General features: G+C 39.4%; 1 long non-coding RNA gene across 2 annotated transcripts; it reads right to left on the bottom strand.

Annotated features, from left to right (window-relative positions):
* Positions 1–709: 709 nt before the first annotated feature.
* Positions 710–8,455, bottom strand: LOC104870353. 2 transcript variants are annotated; one of them, XR_782513.1, is made up of 5 exons: positions 8,345–8,455; positions 8,182–8,241; positions 6,002–6,123; positions 3,332–3,503; positions 710–731 (listed from the first exon to the last, which is right to left on the bottom strand). It is a non-coding gene; the product is annotated as an uncharacterized LOC104870353 (long non-coding RNA). The 2 variants fall into 2 exon arrangements; XR_782520.1 differs by having other exon boundaries at positions 3,332–3,471.
* Positions 8,456–17,645: the final 9,190 nt, after the last annotated feature.

Below are 17,645 nucleotides of genomic sequence, written 5' to 3'. Positions count from 1 at the left end.
CAAAAACAGTAAACTGAGAGGTCCGGAGAGGTCATGATTTGTCCAATGTGGTTGGTGACTTCAGTGTAAGCCCAAGAAGGGTCTCACTTTTATCCATTGCTTTCCTACCACCCCATATCTATCTATTTAATGATGCTACTGGCTTCCATTAAAAATCAGCCTCTTAGCTGATACAGCAGCGCATGCTTGTAGTTCCAGCACTGGGGAGCTGAGACAGGAAGATCACAAGTTCAAGCCCAAGCTGGGCAGCTTAGTGAGACCCTATGTCAAAAATTTTTTTTAAAGGTCTGGGGATACAACCTAGTGCAAAAGTCCTAGGTTCATTCCATAGTTACCCCCACCCCCACCCGTCAGCCTTTTTCTTCAACTGTTGGAGAGCTCAGCTGACAGCAAATCAGTTCTCTGGCCAGCAGCATTTGACGATGAATAATACAGTGAACTGGCTCATCATCTGGCTTGGCAACTTGTGTGCATGCCAGAACGCCGTCCCTTTGTCATAGGCACCATCTGGATATAGAGCCATGTGGAGTTTTCAACAAATGGCAATTGATAGGCTCATGTGATAGAAACCTCTGAAGCGAAGGCTTGTGGAGAGTGAGGGGGGTCGTGTGTCCTGAGAGAGCTCTGACCATTTATCCATCTCTGTTTATTTCACAAACATTTATTGGTGCCTTCCTGTGGGCCAAATGCAGTACCGGGCACCAAGCATGTAATTCCTGTGTTCATGGGTCCTGTAATTTGATAAAGGAGGTAAGCAATAAATAAGAGTGAATGATAGATAACTAATTAAATAGCTAGGTAGCTAGGAGATGGAAAACTGTGACTGCCATAAGTTAGGTAGAGTTAAGCAGAAAACAGCAATAACAAAAAGAGGCAACAATTAGCGTTCCAACTGTGCTCTGGGAAAGCTTTTATCTATTTCATTTACATCACCTTATTTAATGTCCACAGCAGTTCTGTGGGTATAGTTGCTATTTCAACCCCCACTTTACAGACGGGGAAACTGAGGTACAAATTGGTTAATTTGCCTGCCCCAGGCCATCGGGCTAAGAACTAGGAAGCCAGAGTTTACATATACTAGGACCTCTCTATAGTCATGGGTTATGTACCCATGGATTCAACCAAACACAGATCAAAAACTTTTGAAAAAAAATCACATCTGTACTGAGCATGTACAGACTTTTTGTTCTTGTCATTATTCCCTAAGCAATAAGATATAACAGCTCTTTATACCATATTGAAACTGGGTTAAGTGTCATAGGTAATCTTGAGATGATTTAAAGTATGGAATAATGAAGTCAGGCTCTGTGACATGTGCCTGTCATCCCAGTGACTCAGGAGGCTGAGGCAGGAGGAACACTTGAGCCCAGAAGTTCACAGCCAGCCTGGGCAACATGATGAAACCCTGTCTCAAAAACAGTGAACAAACAGTAAAAAAGAAAGTACATAGGAGGCTATGCATAGATTACACGCCAAGTACTCTACCACTTCATGGAGGACTTGAGGAGCTATGGGCTTTGGAACATGAGAGGGTACACCTGTGCACAGATGGGCTCACAAGTCCTCAGCAGCTGTGCTTGATGCCACCAAGTGCGTGACCATATCCTAAGAAAGCACCATTTCAGCCATTTTGCTGGTTTTCACAATACCTGGTGCATACAAACGTTTCACAAATATGTAATGAATTATGAATGAGTGAATTAATTAAGATATAGACACATCTGTCTCCCTATATTCTTAAGAACTTGATCTAGTGTAAAATGAACTATTGTGGGTCACACATTACCCATTCTCACTATTTTTCCTTCCTGGTCTTTGAGCTGCCCCCAGCCATGACAGCCCAAACTCTGCTGCACTCTACAATGAAAGGTGAAATGTAGTAATTAGACGGAGCTTGTTAGATCAGTTAAATGATTCTGAAGTAGGAATCAGAGAACCCTAATTTACTAAAATGTTTGAAAAATTGGTATGCAGTGAGGATAATAAAAATATGAAGCAAAACTCTTACAAGATTGCTGCAAGCAAAAAGGCAATCGATCACAAACCGAGAAGCGCTAAAGACATATTTATGGCGTTTTCTCAGCACATAAAACACTGTGCAAAAGTGCACGTGTTTAGAAAGAAGTAAGGCTCATTTAAACTGACACAAAGCCTCAGGAAGTGTCTGTGCCCTACATTCTTCTGTAGGTATTTCGGGGGGAACCAGCAGGTGGGTGCTCTTCAAACCAATGTTAGGTGACATCTTTGTGACCCTGAAGCTGTGGGATTTTGAAGGAAGTTAGAGTACTTTTGTGCCACCTAGTAAGAGTCAGACTCTCTAGAGTTCACGGGAGTAGAATCCAAAAAGTACAATGCCTCTGATTACAAGGATGATTCCCCAGGCCATGTTTAAATTTTAATGGCAAGCTTGGTCCTCCTGGTAATTAATACCCTGAAGGTATCCAAGACTTGTCCAACTCTTGGGATATTTAACACATGTGAGATGAAAAGGCAGAATGTTAGCTGACTATATATTTTTGTTGTTCTCCAAAATCCTTCCACTTGCTTAATCAACCCGTCAAATACCCACCCTCCATTTTCAGCCTTTGTTCATGGAGGAAAGATCACGGCACCTCTCCACTCTGGCTGACTCCTATTTTCAGGCTCCCATGAAGTGTTGTCTACTCAAAAACCCCCAAACCAAATGTCACACAAGTTTTCTTATCTTTCCAGTGCTTCTGCAGAATAACTTGCACGATCCTTGCTTAATGTCCTGTGTCTTGTGGGAATGTCTCTGTAGTTCACTGTCACATACCCAGCACATGTGTGGCCCCCAAGTAGACATCTAATAAATAGCTGAACAATGGATGGATGTATCCTAGAAACTGGGGAGCCTCTTTGACACCACCTATGAAGCTTTCTAGGGTTCTGTGGTATAATTATTATTATTGGTTTGGTATTTCTCGTCAACTGTTTTACTATAAGTTCCTCCAAAGCAGAGCCTGAATTGGTATCTGGAGTGCAGAAAGCTAATTTGGGAGGAGAGTCTCTGGAAGCAGGAAGGAGAGCTGGGGAGAGAAAGCAAGGGAAAGGGGAAAAGATGGCTTCTCAGAGCACCAGGGGCTCCTCTCTGCCAGGACCTCGTTGTTAAGGTGTGCCCTGGGAGTTTTTCCTTTCCCGACCCCATACTGAACAGAAGAGCTAAGAGATGTGTAGTTGAAGCAGGAAGTGGCAGCTGCCAATGTTTCCCCAACTCTCACCTAATACTCAAGTCAGGGAATTGAACGAGGTGATGTATTAGTTTATACAGTAATCGAAACTTACAAGAGAGAAAAGGTCTGTTTTCACTCACAGTCTGGGAGGTTTCAGTCCATGCCCAGTTGTTCCTACTGCTTTGGGCCTAGGGCAGCACATCATGACAGGATCAAGTGGTAGAGCAGAGTTGTTCACTGGTGGTGGTGGTGATGGTGCCACCTGGTCACGGTCTCTGTTCTGCAGGAGGTGCAGTTAGCGTAATAAGTGCTCTGGAAGTCATAGGGATAGCGATGGAGCAAAATCAGCCTAACTCTTGCAATCACTCCTCTATTTATGGACATTTATTTCCTTAATTGTTTCTAGTATAGATTACACTATCATAGACATTCTTGGAATTAAAGCTTTGTGAAAAACTTTTTTTTTTTCCTTAAACTAAGTTCCTTAACCAGATTGGCCAAGCCAAAAAGCGTATAAACCATTTCAGTCATTTCCTAGGCATCATCAAAGTACTTTTTAGAACACTTACACTTTCGTCTAGGCTACTCTTTTTATCCCTTTACTTCCTTTTTGTGAACACATCGGTTTTCATGAACTGACCAAGTAACATGGAAATTCATTCATCTAAGCTTTGAAACAGAAATGAAGAGGTAGGGAGTCTTTGTGGGAAAGGAGCCCTGCTTCAGATGTTTGTCTCTGGGGGCATCCTGTGATTTGATCCCTACAAGATAGTGAGAAGTACATTTCAAAAGTTCTTTAGAGTCAGTTGACACCAGTTATGAACTGCCTTTATCAAATGGCTGTGTTTGGGTAAAGAAAGTACAAATGGCTTTTATTTCTTTTTTTATCGTTATTTTCCAAAATAAATAGGCTGTACTTTTGAAATAAAATAGGTGATACTGAAGAGAGAGGTGCAGAAAAGAAAATACCAGCTCGTATTTCTAACAGTCTTTGATAGTAAGCAAGGGAACAGTTGCTCGGGGTTCCCAAAGTGTGTTCCTCTGGGCACACTGCTCATCATTCCTACCCTCTGCTAAGCTGGAGACGTGGCCAAGGCGGAAGGGTTGAAACCCAGGGCCACTTTTTTTCCTAAAGTATTTATGTGTACAAGGCCCCCAACTTGATATGAATCCTTTTGCTTTTTATTAAAAAAACTTTTAAAAAAAAATAATCCTTCCCGATGCACAGTTTAATTCCTTCCAAAACACAGCTTAACATTTGTACCTAGATCTCCCCACTCTGGTTTGGATATGAAATCCCCACCACCACCTCCACGTGTATCATGTGCCAAAAATCTATGCTAAACTTGTTTGCATAATCCGAGGTGAGCATCAGAGGAAAATGGAACTGGTGTCCAATGGCTCTGATGTAAGCAACTATAGCCAGAAGATGGAGGACACAGGAATGGCCCTCACCGTGTCTGGGTGAATCGGTGGCAGCCCTAGGGTCTCTTTCCTTCTCTCACATGGTACAGGCCATAAAGTATTGATGTAGCTAAAGATATTTAAAAATCGGAAAGCACTATATAAAAATCTAAGCTTAAAACTTTGGGAAAATTAAAAGACTTCAGCGCACTGGGGTCGCGTTTCCACTTGCCAACATTTGGGTGAATTAGAGGGTGGCTCCTCTACACCCAAGGGGCACTTCCTGTAACGATGGTAGTGAGCTAAGGTTAGGGCCTCTCCAAATTCGTTCTCTTTGCTGGGTGACACAACAGGGAGTCACGGGGAGAGGCCTCGCTTCTCACTCACCCCGCTTCTCTGCCGAGGTGTCCTCGTTAGGATAGGACTGGGAGGGAGCTGTAGCCTGCTTATTGGGATATAACCCAAAACTCGGAGCTATTTCTTGGCTTGCAAGGATTGCTTCATCACAGCCATTTGTATATTTCCTTCTGGTGTTTTAGCTAGACATTACAAAAATACAGTGATTTTGTCCAGACCATTCTCAACATTTCCACTGATAATGGGAAATTTTCTCATATTATTAAAGTATGGGCAACTCCCTTCCTTTTTCTCTTCCTTTGTTCATTTATTCTTTTCTTTCTTTTTATAAAAATAACTATCTCTGGTAATAAAAGTACTCATTGTATACACACATGCATATGTACACATATTCACACGTGTGTGTGTGTGTGTGTGTGCAAATTGGACTCCTCAGAAGAACTTTTTACCATCGAGAGCAGAATCAGTGAGCTTTTTCTCTAAAAGGCTGAATCATGAATATTTTAAGCTTTGTGGACCAGGTTGCCACCATTGCAGCTACTCAGCTCTGCCATTTTGGCACAAAAGCAACCGTAGACAGTATGGAAAGGGATAAGTGTGACTATGTTCCGATAACTTTATTTAGCAAGTCCAAGACCTATGGTCTTCTGTCCTCTGATCTAGGAAAGAACACTAATCACATACTTCCATAAATATGTGTATTAAGCCGTCTTGTATATTTAAATATGTATTGGCATCTGTTATGTGGCAGCTCTTAAACAATGGTGAATAAGATGGTCACGGTCTCTGTTGATTTGCCTGCCTGACTTTGCGCGTGGGTCTAGCCCTGCACTGTGATCCATGTGGGTCCACTACAGGAGATGTTTTAAGTGCTCACCTAGGTGAAGGTATTCTGAGCTGTTGTGGGACTCTTGGTTCACATACTTCTGCCTCTCTCCTCTAAAATCCGCCTTTCCCAACTTCCTTTATGTATTGCGAAGGCTTTTTATTATTGTAATAATTCTCACTGTGTACGTCCTTGCCACGTGGCTGTCCTTATGCCATCTCACCTCAGGAAACACCTTGGCCCAGACTTGTCACAAAAGGGACTGTCCACTGTCTCCTCCTTTTCTTAGGTCTTCTCTGACAGTTGACGCTGAGTAAGTGTAAGACATGCGCTGGCTGTTGAAGGCTTGTTACACAAAGTAGAACACAAAAGATCACATCGATGAACTTACATTGATTATATGTGCAAGTGATAACGTTGTGGCTATGTTGCATTAAATATGTAGACTTACAGGTTTCCTTTTACTTTTATTAATGTCTCCACTAATGTCTCCCCCAGAAATTGGAAAGTTGCACAGGTACCTCTCCCTTGTGGCCCGTGTTACGTTTCTGTTAGGCAGCTCTGCTGTAGAACACTCTCTAACTGGGCCACCTAGAATGTGCTTCTTTGTGACTTTGCTATTTATGCTCAGTCTCAAACTAGGTCCAAGGCAGGGCTAATGTTTCATTGCTTCCTGCTCCATCACTCTGCTCAAGTGCTCTTTTCTCTATTAAAGATCCAATATGTGTTTGATAATGATTCTTTCATTCATTTGATAAATACGTGTTGAACCAATGCCTGTTGCCAGGCTTCCCTGGCAACTTAATCACCCTTAATGCAAAAACCTGGTGTGATCCTGACAGGGTAGGAATTATTTGCCTTGTTTTACAAATAAGGAAACTGGAGTAGAAAGTTGAAGTGACTTGCTCAAGGTCACGCACTAGGTGAGCGGCAGGAAACAGAATTCTAACAGAATTCTTGTCTGGCCCCTAAGCGTCGGCCCTTCCTACTGAAGCACACTGTTCTTGTTGAGGAATCTTCATCCTCACCCAGTCACTCTTTAAATACTGGGTTCTTCTTTGTATGAGATCAGATAGAAAAATATGGTGAATATTTAAATTTTTTAAATGATTGCAGTAAATGACATACTGTCGTTTATCCTCTCACCCCCCACCCCGCCCCAGACACACTTAGCTCATGGTTCTTGGCACTTTCTCAAGCTGTTCTGGCAATCCTCTTTTGGGAACATGTTTAGCTGGGCTGTCGTGGCTCCTTTGGTGTCTTAAATCAATCCAAAACATTTACCTCTCATGGTCATTTCAACTTTGGAGAAGATCCAAAAGTTGCACAGGGCCAGATCCAGTGAATAAAGTTTGTTTGGTTGGTTGGTTGGTTTTTTTGAGACAGGGTCTCACTATGTAGTTGAGATTGACGTGGAGCTCACTATGTAGTCCAGGCAGGTCTCGAACTCACAGAGATCCTGCTGCCTCAGCCTCCCAATCCCTACTGGGATTACAGGCGTGCACCACCACGCCCGGCCTTCAGTGAATAAAGCGAATGGACACACACTGGAAAGCCTGCCTCTCAGCCTCAGCACTCACTCCACTTTTTATTACACCTTGTAAAGACACTCACTTAAAAGGGCTTCCAGAACTGCTTCAGAAAGTGGCAAGGATGGCGGGATGAGTGTGTTGGAAGTGAGGGGAGTCTTCTGAGAGGGAGTATCGGCATTGTGTCTTCTACTGCAGCGTCTTTTCTTTAAGCGCACTGTTATCTTTTAATCAGCTTTTGCATGTCCACACTTATTGCCATGCTTAATACAGTCCGCCCTTCCCAACAGCTTCGTGTGTCCCTGGAGCCCTGCACATGCCTGGCGCTTAGGAACTAAAGAACATAAGATGGTGCTTTTAAATTCCCACCGTTATAAAGGTTCATGTGGGATTCTACTTGCCAGAGGATTAGAACAAATTACAACAAAACTCTACAGCCATTTCTCCACAACTGTTTTAAACATTCATTTTATATTTTGTCTATTTAAGGCTCCACTATGCAAAGAAGAAACCCATTTATGAGACAGTCTAGGGAAGAAGCTCTCCTTCCCTGCTTGTCTCCCTTCTGCATATTATGGTATCTCTGACCAAGGTGACAAAACCAGCTACCTGTCATTTGTCAAAATAGAACATGCATTCTCGTAACAGCTGTCTATTGCTAGAGCCTTGATGCAAAGCTGGGAATGGTGGTATTTTTAAAAATTATCTTGGCACAATTTATTCATTACAGAAGTGATCTGAATGGGTTGAACATGCCAGAACCACCTAATGATTGATTATAAAACAGGAAACCATCCAACTTTCAGAGAAGAAACGCAGCCAGGCATGGAGAGGGGAATGTGAGCTGCAGACTACAAGAAGTTTTGTCACATACCGTCTCTGCAGTTATGAATGAAGCCTGATTCCTCATCTTCCATGAACCATAGTTTTATGTCTATAAAGGGAGGGCATTAAAATTGATCAGGGAGGACAGAAACATGGCATGTGTACCACCCTACTGTTGCCCCCTTCCTTTGCAGACATTCCTAATCACCTACAGTGTACTTTCCCACTGATCCACGGTGTGGCTTCATAACCTCATCACTGCAATTCCTACAGCTTCGACCCAGTGGTAACTGGCTATGGCAAGTTCTTTCTGGAGTCTCATAAATATAGGTAGGGGTGAGTATTGTTTTTTGTTTTTGTTTGTTTGATGCAGGATAGGAAGAAAGGAGATCAGACTAGGAGAGTTTGTATTTTCAAAACCCTTCACTGCTTCACCTGGAAATCACCACTCTGGACATTATGACATCACAAAGTGTCCTCTGAGATGGCACCAGGAGGGTGTGTTGTAGAGCCCTGGTGGTTGCTGTCAGCCCAGACTGAGGTGGCAGGTGCCGAATGGGACTCTGTGTATCTCTGCTGAGGTGTCATCCTTAGGATATGACTGGGAGCGAGCTGTAGCCTGTTTACTGGGATATAACCTAAAACTCAGAGATATTTCTTGGCTTGCAAGGATTTCTTTTTTTTATTTTTCATTAAGTTTATTGGTACTTTGTAGGTATATAGTACAGTTACATTCATCATTCAATCTTGGTTCTTATTTTTCCCCATTCCACTGCCCTCCCTTTACCCCCTCCAGCCTTCCCTATTTACAAAGACTTTGTTTCCATTTTTTTCCTTTTCTCATATTTTTTCTTTTCCCTTCTTTTATTTTCCCTAACTCTCCTACTTCCCCTACTCCTTTAGACCCTTTCTTTCTATTTCACATTATCAGTTATACAATTTGAACCTTATTTACATTTTTAATTTTTCACACCAGAGAAACTATTTGGTATTTACCTAAGTGTGTCCTATTTACTTCATTTAAGAGTATGGCCTCAATGTGCATCCATTTAGCTATAAATGTCTCTAGTTTCTAATTTTTTATGGCTGAGTAGTACTCCATTTTATAGAAAAGCCACATCTTCTTTATCCAGTCTCCAACTGATGGGCAATTGGACTGTTTCCAAGTTTTAGCTACTACAAACTGTGCCACTATAAACATGGGTGAGCATATATGACTGTGGTATGATTCTTTTAATTCTTTTGGAAAGATATCCAGTACAGGGATGTCTGGGTTAAATGAGACCTCCAATCCTAGTTTTTTGAGGTATCTTCATATTGATTTCCACAGTGTTACACCAGTCTTCACTCCCAAAAACAATGGAGAAGGGTTCCTTTCTCCCTACAAATCCTCCAGCATTTGTTATTGGTTGATTTCTTGATAGCAGCCATTCTTTGTGGGGTGAGATGGAATCTCAGCATTGTTTTCATCTGCATCTCTTGAATGACTGGTGATGTATTTGAATGACTAGTGATCATTTTTTCATAAGCTTATTTGCAGCTTTTACTTCTTTGTCTGAAAAATGTCTGTTCATTACAGATGCCCATTTTAAATTGGGTCTTTATAATTGGGGGGTCTTTTTTTTTAGTTCTTTATGTATTCTAGATAGTACACCTCTCTCTGAGGAACAGTTGGTAAACATTTTTTCCTACAATATAGATTGTCTCTTAGCTCTGTTGGTGGTTTCTCTTATAGTGCAGAAGCTTTTTAAAAAGATGAGATCCCACTTGTTGATTCTTTGTGTGAGTTCCTGTGCTACTGAGGATTTGTTCATGAAGTCTTTTCCTATGCCAATGTCTTCAAGATTCCTACCTAACTTATCTTCCAGCAATTTTAGTTTTTTTTGTTTTAATATTTAGATCTTTAATCCATTTGGATTTTAGTTTAGTGCATGGTGAAAGACAGGGGTCTACTTTTAATGTTTGGGAGGTTGAAAGCCAGTTTTTCCAACACAGTTTATTGAAGAGGCTGTCTTTTCTCAACTGAGGATGGTTGTTCCTTTGTCAAAGATCAGGTAGCTGAGTATGTCTGGAGTTGTTTCTGCATCTTCTAATCTATTCCACTGATCCTCAGGTCTGTTTCTTTGCCAGGACCATGCTGTTTTAGTCACAGTGGCTTTGTATTATAGTTTCAAGTTGGAGATTGTGATATCCCCTGTCATATTTCTATTGCCTGAATTGCTTTTACTATTCTAGGTCTCTTCTGGTTCCAGCTGAAGTTTTGTATTGTTTTCTTTAGTTCTGTGAAATATACTGTTGGGATTTCAATCAGGATTGCATTGACTCTGTATATCAGTTTTTGAACTATAGACATTTTCACTATGTTAGCTTTTCCTACCAGGAACAAGGGACATCTTTTAATTTTCTTTATCCTCTTTGATTTCTTTTTTCAGACTGCTGTAGTTTTCAGTGTAGAGGTCTTTTGCTTCATTTGTTAGATTGATTCCTAGAGATTTCAATTTTTTTGATGCTATTGTGAAAGTAAGTGTTTCCCTAATTTCTCTCTCAAAGAGTCTGATATTTGTGTACAAGAAGGGTATTGATTTTTGAGTGTTGAACTTGTATCCAGATACTCTACTGAATCTGTCAACTAAGTTTAGTAGTCTTTTGGCAGCGTTTTTTGGGTCTTCTGTGTACAGTATCATATGGTCAACAAATAATGACAGTTTAATTTCATCCTTTCCTGTCTTTATTCCTTTTATTTTTTTTGTCTTGTCTAATTGCTGTGGTTAATGTTTTCAGAACTATATTGAACAGAAGTGGTGATAGTGGATATCCTTGTCTTGTTCCTAATTTTAGCATGAAGGTTTTCAATTTTTGACCATTTAGTATGGTGTTGGCTGCTGGTTTTTCATAGATAGGCTTTATCAAGTTGAGATAAAGACCATCTATTCTAATTTTCTGCAGGGTTTTTATCATGAATGGGTGTTGAATTTTGTTGAATGCTTTTTCTGCATCTGTTGAGGTGATCATATGTTTTTTGTCCTTGACTCTGTTAATATAGTGCATTACATTTATTGATTTACATATGTAGAACCATCCTTACATCCCTGGGAATAAATCCAACTTTGTCAGGGTGTATGACCTTCTTGATTACCTTCTGTATTCTGTTTGTCAGTATCTTAATGAGGATTTTTGCATCTATGTTCATTAGGGAGGTTGGCCTGTAATTTTCTGTTTTGGTTGGGTCTTTCCCTGGTTGTGCAATCAAAGTAACACTTGCTCCCAGAAATGAATTTGGAAGTATTGCTTCCCTTTCAATATCAATGAAAAGTTTAAAGAGTAGTGGCAGTAGTTCTTCTGGAATTGTCTTGGGTAATTCAGCAGTGAAGCCATGAGGACTTGGGCTTTTCTTGGTCAGTAAATTTTTAATTATGTTTTCAATTTTACTGATTGTATTTGGGGTGTTTAGAATTTTTATATCTTCGTTCAACTTTGGTGATTCATATGTATCTAGGAATCTGTCCATTTCTTCTGTGTTCTCCATTTTATTAGAGTATAGGTTCTCGAAGTAGGTATTGATGATCCTCTGTATTTCTGCTGGATGTGTTGTGACTTTTTCTTTTTCATTCCTAATTGCATGGACATGAGCCTTTTTTTTTTTCCGTTTTGATTAGGTTGGCTAAGGACTTATTGATTTTTATTTATTCTTTCAAAAAGCCAACTCTTTGATTTGTGGATTTTTTTGTATTGTTCTCTTAGTCTCCATTGCATTGATTTCTGCTCTGATCTTTATAATTTCCTGCCTTGTATGAGCTTTGGGTTTTTCTTGCTCTTCTTTTTGTAGGAGCTTAAGGTATTCAGCATTAGGTTGTGTATTTGAGCTTGCTTAGTTTTCCTAGTGTGGTCATTCACTTCTATGATTCCCACATAGAACTGTTTTCGTTGTGTCCCATAGATTCCTGTCTGTTGTATTGGCATTATCATGTATTTGTAAAAGCTGTCTGGTTTCTTCTTTAATTTTCTCTGTGACCTGTTGGTTGTTCAGGAGAGTGTTGTTCAATTGTCATCTGATTGTGAAGTTCTTTTGGTTTCTTATGCTGTTGATCTCCAGTTTAATTGCACTATAGTCTGATAATATACATGGGATAACTTCAGTTCCTTTGCATTTACTTAAATGTGTTCTATGAACTAGTATGTGGTCTATTTTGGAGAATGACCTTTGTGAAGCAAAAAAAAAAAAAGAATGTATATTCTGATTTTGTGGGGTGGAATACTCTGTAGAAGTCTATTAAGTCCATTTGTTCAAAAACTTGGTTCAGTTCTAGTAGTTTGTTGTTGAATTTTAGTCTAGATGATCTGTCTATTTGTGACAGTGGGTTATTGACATTCCCCTCTATAATTGTATTAGTGCTTATTTGGTTTTTCATGTCCCTTAATATTTGTTTTATATAGTCAGGGACATTAGTATTTGGTACATATATATTAATGATTGTCACCTCTTCCTCTTGGATTGTTCCCTTTACAAGGATGTGATGACCTTCTTTGTCTCTCTTAATTAGTTTTGGTTTGAAATTTATTTTATCTGTAAATAAGATAGCTGCCTCTACTTTTTTCCAGGTTCCTTTTGCATGGAGAACCATTTTCCATCCTTTTACTTTTGGTCTATGAGTTTCTTTTTAAACTAGGTTTCTTGTATATAGCATATTGTTAGATTTTGCTTCTTAATCCAGTCTGCCAGTCTATTTCTTTTGATTGATTAATTGAGGCCGTTAACATTGTTGGTTATAATTGATATATATCGACTTATCATTGTCACATTTTTTTCCTGTTGTTGACTCTTTTAAATTTTTCTCCCTTTCCCTTTAATTTCTTGACTTGTCTACTGGATTTGCTCCATTGGGCCTCATGGAATTGTGACCTTCATTGTCTTTTTCAATTGTTTAGAATGTTGGAGTGTTGGTTTGGTATTCATGAAGTTTCTCAGGTGTTTTTGGAGTGTTGGTTTGGTATTCATGAAGTTTCTGAGGTGTTTTTGGAGTGTTGGTTTGGTATTCATGAAGTTTCTCAGGTGTTTTGTCATGAAAATATCTTATTTCCCCATCAATTTTGAAAGATAGTTTTGCAGGATACAACAGTCTAATTTGGAGGTTGTTCTCTTTTAAAGATTGAAATGCCTCACTCCAGGCTCTCCTGGACTTGAGGGTCTGCTGTGATTCTTATGGGCTTCCTTTTGTATGTGACTTGTTTCTTTTCTCTAACTGCTTTTAGTATTTTGTTCTTCTTTTGGGTTTCTGGGATCTTGACTATTATACATCTCATCTATCGTGGCTATTTGGAGTCCTATATGCTTCACTTATCTGTATGTCAAATATTTCCCCGCTGTTTGGGAATTTTTTTGTCATTAATTGTGTTAACAGTTTTTTTATGTCATTTATACTTTCTCCTATTTTTCATGGACTCCTATTAGTCTTTTATTATTCTTTGTGTCATCTAGGAGCTGTTGGATTGATGTGTCATGGTTCCTTACTATTTTCTTTCTTTTGGTACCAGGGATCGAACTCAATACCTTGTATTTGCGAGGCAGGTGGTGGAACCACTGAGCTGAATCCCCAGCCTGGTTCCTTACTGTTTTTAAGAGATGTCTCTTTTTTTTTCATAGTCACTGACCAGCCAGCATCCTGTCTTCTATATCTGATATTCTGTCTTCAGATTCAGTCAGTCTGTTGTTTTTACTTTCAGTAGAGTTTTTAATCTCCTGTATATCAATTTGAATCTGTTTCATGGTTTCCATGTCTTTCCTATGCTGGGCATTCATGGCTTCTATCATGGTCCTGAACTCTTCTATTTTTTTTTTTAAATTTGTTTCTCTGATCATGGCTTTCATTATGCTCACCATCTCTGCAGTTATCTGGGAAATTATTTCTGTTTTGATTTTTTCTAGAGACTCATTCATCTGTTTTTATACCCTGTGCTATCAGTTCAGGTGTCCATGTCATTGATTATCAGACTTTTCCACCTCATTTCCCCAAGAATTTGCCTTTGGTGAGCTGGAAGTCTGTATTTTTGCCTTGCTTAAATGGCTTCTCATTTCTATTTTGTTGTTGGTACGGTCCTTGGGTTAATTCCTGGGTTAATACTTCAATCTTCCTGATATAGCTGGCCTTTAGGTTTTAAGTCTCTAATAACTCTGAGGCAATCTCATTTTCATTATACCGGGAAGGACAACTGATTAGATCAATCACAACACCTTAGCCCAAGTGGCACAATCAGCAACACAATAGCATCAAGCACGGCTTATAAAATGACGATTTGTGGTAGTTATTAATCTGTCAACTTTAACTGTGTGACAGGCCACTGGAGAATGAATTTTTAAGACCTTTTGGGGCATTTTTCACCTATTAGTGATGGCCACTGGAGAATAACTTTTTATGGCATCTTATGGCATTTTTCATGTAATAGTACAAGTGAAATCAAAATCGAGGACCAGCCCAAAATATGTTTATAGTTAATCAATTCTTTAATTTAACAACTTTACCCTTTAGGATGGGGACTGAGAAGGAGTTGGGAGAAAGGGATAGAGAGGTAGAAGGGTAGGGAAAGTTGGTAGTGAGGCCAAAGGACACACAGAGATCACACAAACTCTAGCAAACTGCTGAAGACAAGAGGAAAAGACAGAGTAAAAGAACAAAAACAAGAACAGAACAACCTAACAGCTATAGGGAAGCTAGAAACTGTATTCACTTTCCTTTGAAACTAATGATGAATGAGAGGAAGAAAAAGAGAAAAGAAAGAAGAAATCTGAATTGGGGTAGGAACAGGAACAAAAAGGGAGATGAAGGACAATGTGGGAGAGTGAGAGTGAGTGAGGTAAAGAAAAGAAAAAGAAAGAAAAGAAAACTTTGAAAAGAGTAGGAAAAAATAAAAATTGAAAATAGGAAAAGAAAAGAAAATAATAATTTAAAAAATAAAATGAAGATCTTCCTTCAGGGTATATCTCTGTTGTCACAATAGACAATGTGGATAAGCAGTGTGCAGATCTAAGTCAATTAGTCTCAGCAAGCCAGCATCAGACCACTGAGATTCAGGCTGATTTCTGGGTGCAAGGCCCAAACTGAGCTCCCTGACCCCCCACAGGGTTGAACTGTGCAAGGTTCTACTGCAGGTTTCAACTGCCCTTTCCCTGAAGATAGTCCAGGTTCCAGTGGGAGGTGGTGATCCCTCCACCTTACCAACTACAGTGGTGTGGTGTGCCTTTATTTCTCTTCACTTCTATATTTATTTCTCTTCACTTTCTCAGTGGGCTTCAATTTTCAAGGAGCCTGAGAGAGGCCCTCTTTCTGTTGTTCACTTCTGCTCTATCTTCTGGAGCTCAGGATAATGGCCTTTAAGACACCCTGTGCCTTTGTGGTGTGGATCCAGGTACCAGTGCCGCCAGGAGGCCAGAGGAAGGGGGCTGGCCCTGGGGTGGTGTTGCAGGCACCCACATGGCTCCACTCACCTTCTGCTGCTTGGGAGGCCCAGGGCTTTGGGTGTGGGGTAGCAGCTCAGATCCACATGGCTCCACTTCTCACTGGTCCCAAGGTTTTCTTCTCAATAGTCAGAACCTCAGTATGAGGCTGTCTGGGTTACTGTTTATATTTGAACTCCTTTGAACTAGTTTGGTTTAGCAGAAAGGCCACTGGAGAATGACTTTTTATGACATTTGGGGGCATTTTTCACCTAATAGTAATGGCCACTGGAGAATAACTTTTTATGGTATTTTCATGGGATAGAATAAGACAGATGTGCTACTAGGTGAAAAAAGCACACAGAACTTGTTTGCTTTGTCTTTTATCTTCTTTTCTTCTTGTCTTCTGTGCCAGGGATCACATGCAGGGTGTTTTGCCTAGTAGAGAAGCACCCTACCACTAGCCACACTGAGACCCCCAATTTTTAAAGAATAAAAGCCTGTACATACAGATTAATTTCTGAAAGGATACAAGCATGATGGCTAATATTACTAATGTCTGCTACATGCCAGGTGCTATGTGAAATGGTTTGAAATTTTTATCCCAATTTGTTCTCACAACAGTCATAGCAAAATGATCTCATTCTCCACATTATACTAATAAAGAAACTGAGGCTGGGAGAGGGTAAGTGTCTCCCATAATCACCAGCCTACTATGCAAAAGAAATCAGGGCATGACTACAGGTTTTCTTTGCTTTTCTATCAACCTGTCCTCCTGAAAGCTTAAGTCTTGTTATTTCAGAGTTAGGATTAGAAAGTCATTCAATAATTTTTTTCTTTGTGCTTATCTGAGTTTTAAAAATTTTTAAAAACAATGTGTATAACTAATGAAAGGCCTAGAATTGATAGCCAGATCTTTTTAACTATCAGACCTTTGGTTAGTAATTTCATTTTTGTGGATCTTAGTTTCCTGTTGTGCAAAATATCATCATAGGTTTGAAGGATCTATGAAACTCCTTCTAGGTGAGAAATTATTTCAGTAGGGGTGGGTGGGCTATAGCTAAATGAATTTATCAGCTTTTTTCCTCCTGCGAAATGATGATAATTTAAAGAGTATAAAAATTTGTAGTGATTCTATGTGAGTATTATGGAAGCAAAATAAGCTGCTTTTTATTAGAAACATGAGTTTCTCAAAATAAACACATTAAGACACAACCATGGTTGACATCATGTGTCTCTGTGCGGAGTCTGGCCTTTTATGTACAGTCTATTTCTGTCTCCTTGTCTGTGGGGTTGTCTGGCCTAAATTTAGTGTTTCTGTTGAGAAATCATATAGGTAATGCTAGAGTTAAAATATATGGTATCTTATTAAGTTGGTTACATTTATAGATCTTGAGAGGCCTTGGGGTGATAAAAACCTGAGTTATGCATTACATTAAGTAGAGTTATATAAAGCCTGTTGAATATTAATTTTGTAATGATTCACCTTACAGTTTTACAAGACTGGATATAAAAAGATGCTGTGAATAATTGAGCCCGTGGCCTATAAAATGAAGCCTAGGAAAGAAATTGTAATTGGAACTGAAGAGAGCAAAAGCTTTTCCTTCTTTGCTGAGATCAAAGTCAGCCTGAATCCCTGCCTGCTAATTCATCCCCTATAATTTCTAAGAACATTACATAAATGTACACAGTCATCTCTTGGTCCATGATCCCCTTTAGATATCAAAATCTGCAGATGCTCAGATCCCTTATACAAATTGGCAAAATACTTGCACATCCTTCCTAATACTTTAAGTCATCTCTGGATTACTTACTATAACTAATACTATGTAAATTAATAAAAGTGACTGTTGTATTGTTTAGGAAATGATGACAAAAATAGCATTTGTACATTTTGAGAAAAAATTCAGCTTAAAATCTTTATTTTTCCTATTTATGATTGGTGAAATTCATGGATGTAAAACCTGTGATTATGTAAAGCTGACTATATACTAAAGAGTACAAAGAAATATGCAAAAGAAAAAGTAAGATACAGACATTTTATACCATATTATTATCTACATTATTCTTATTTTAGCTAAATA

This window comes from Fukomys damarensis, unplaced genomic scaffold (genome assembly GCF_012274545.1).
Source record: "Fukomys damarensis isolate Sample0158 unplaced genomic scaffold, DMR_v1.0_HiC HiC_scaffold_28, whole genome shotgun sequence".
Taxonomy (NCBI): domain Eukaryota; kingdom Metazoa; phylum Chordata; class Mammalia; order Rodentia; family Bathyergidae; genus Fukomys; species Fukomys damarensis.
This window is presented reverse-complemented; position numbering and strand designations above follow the sequence as displayed.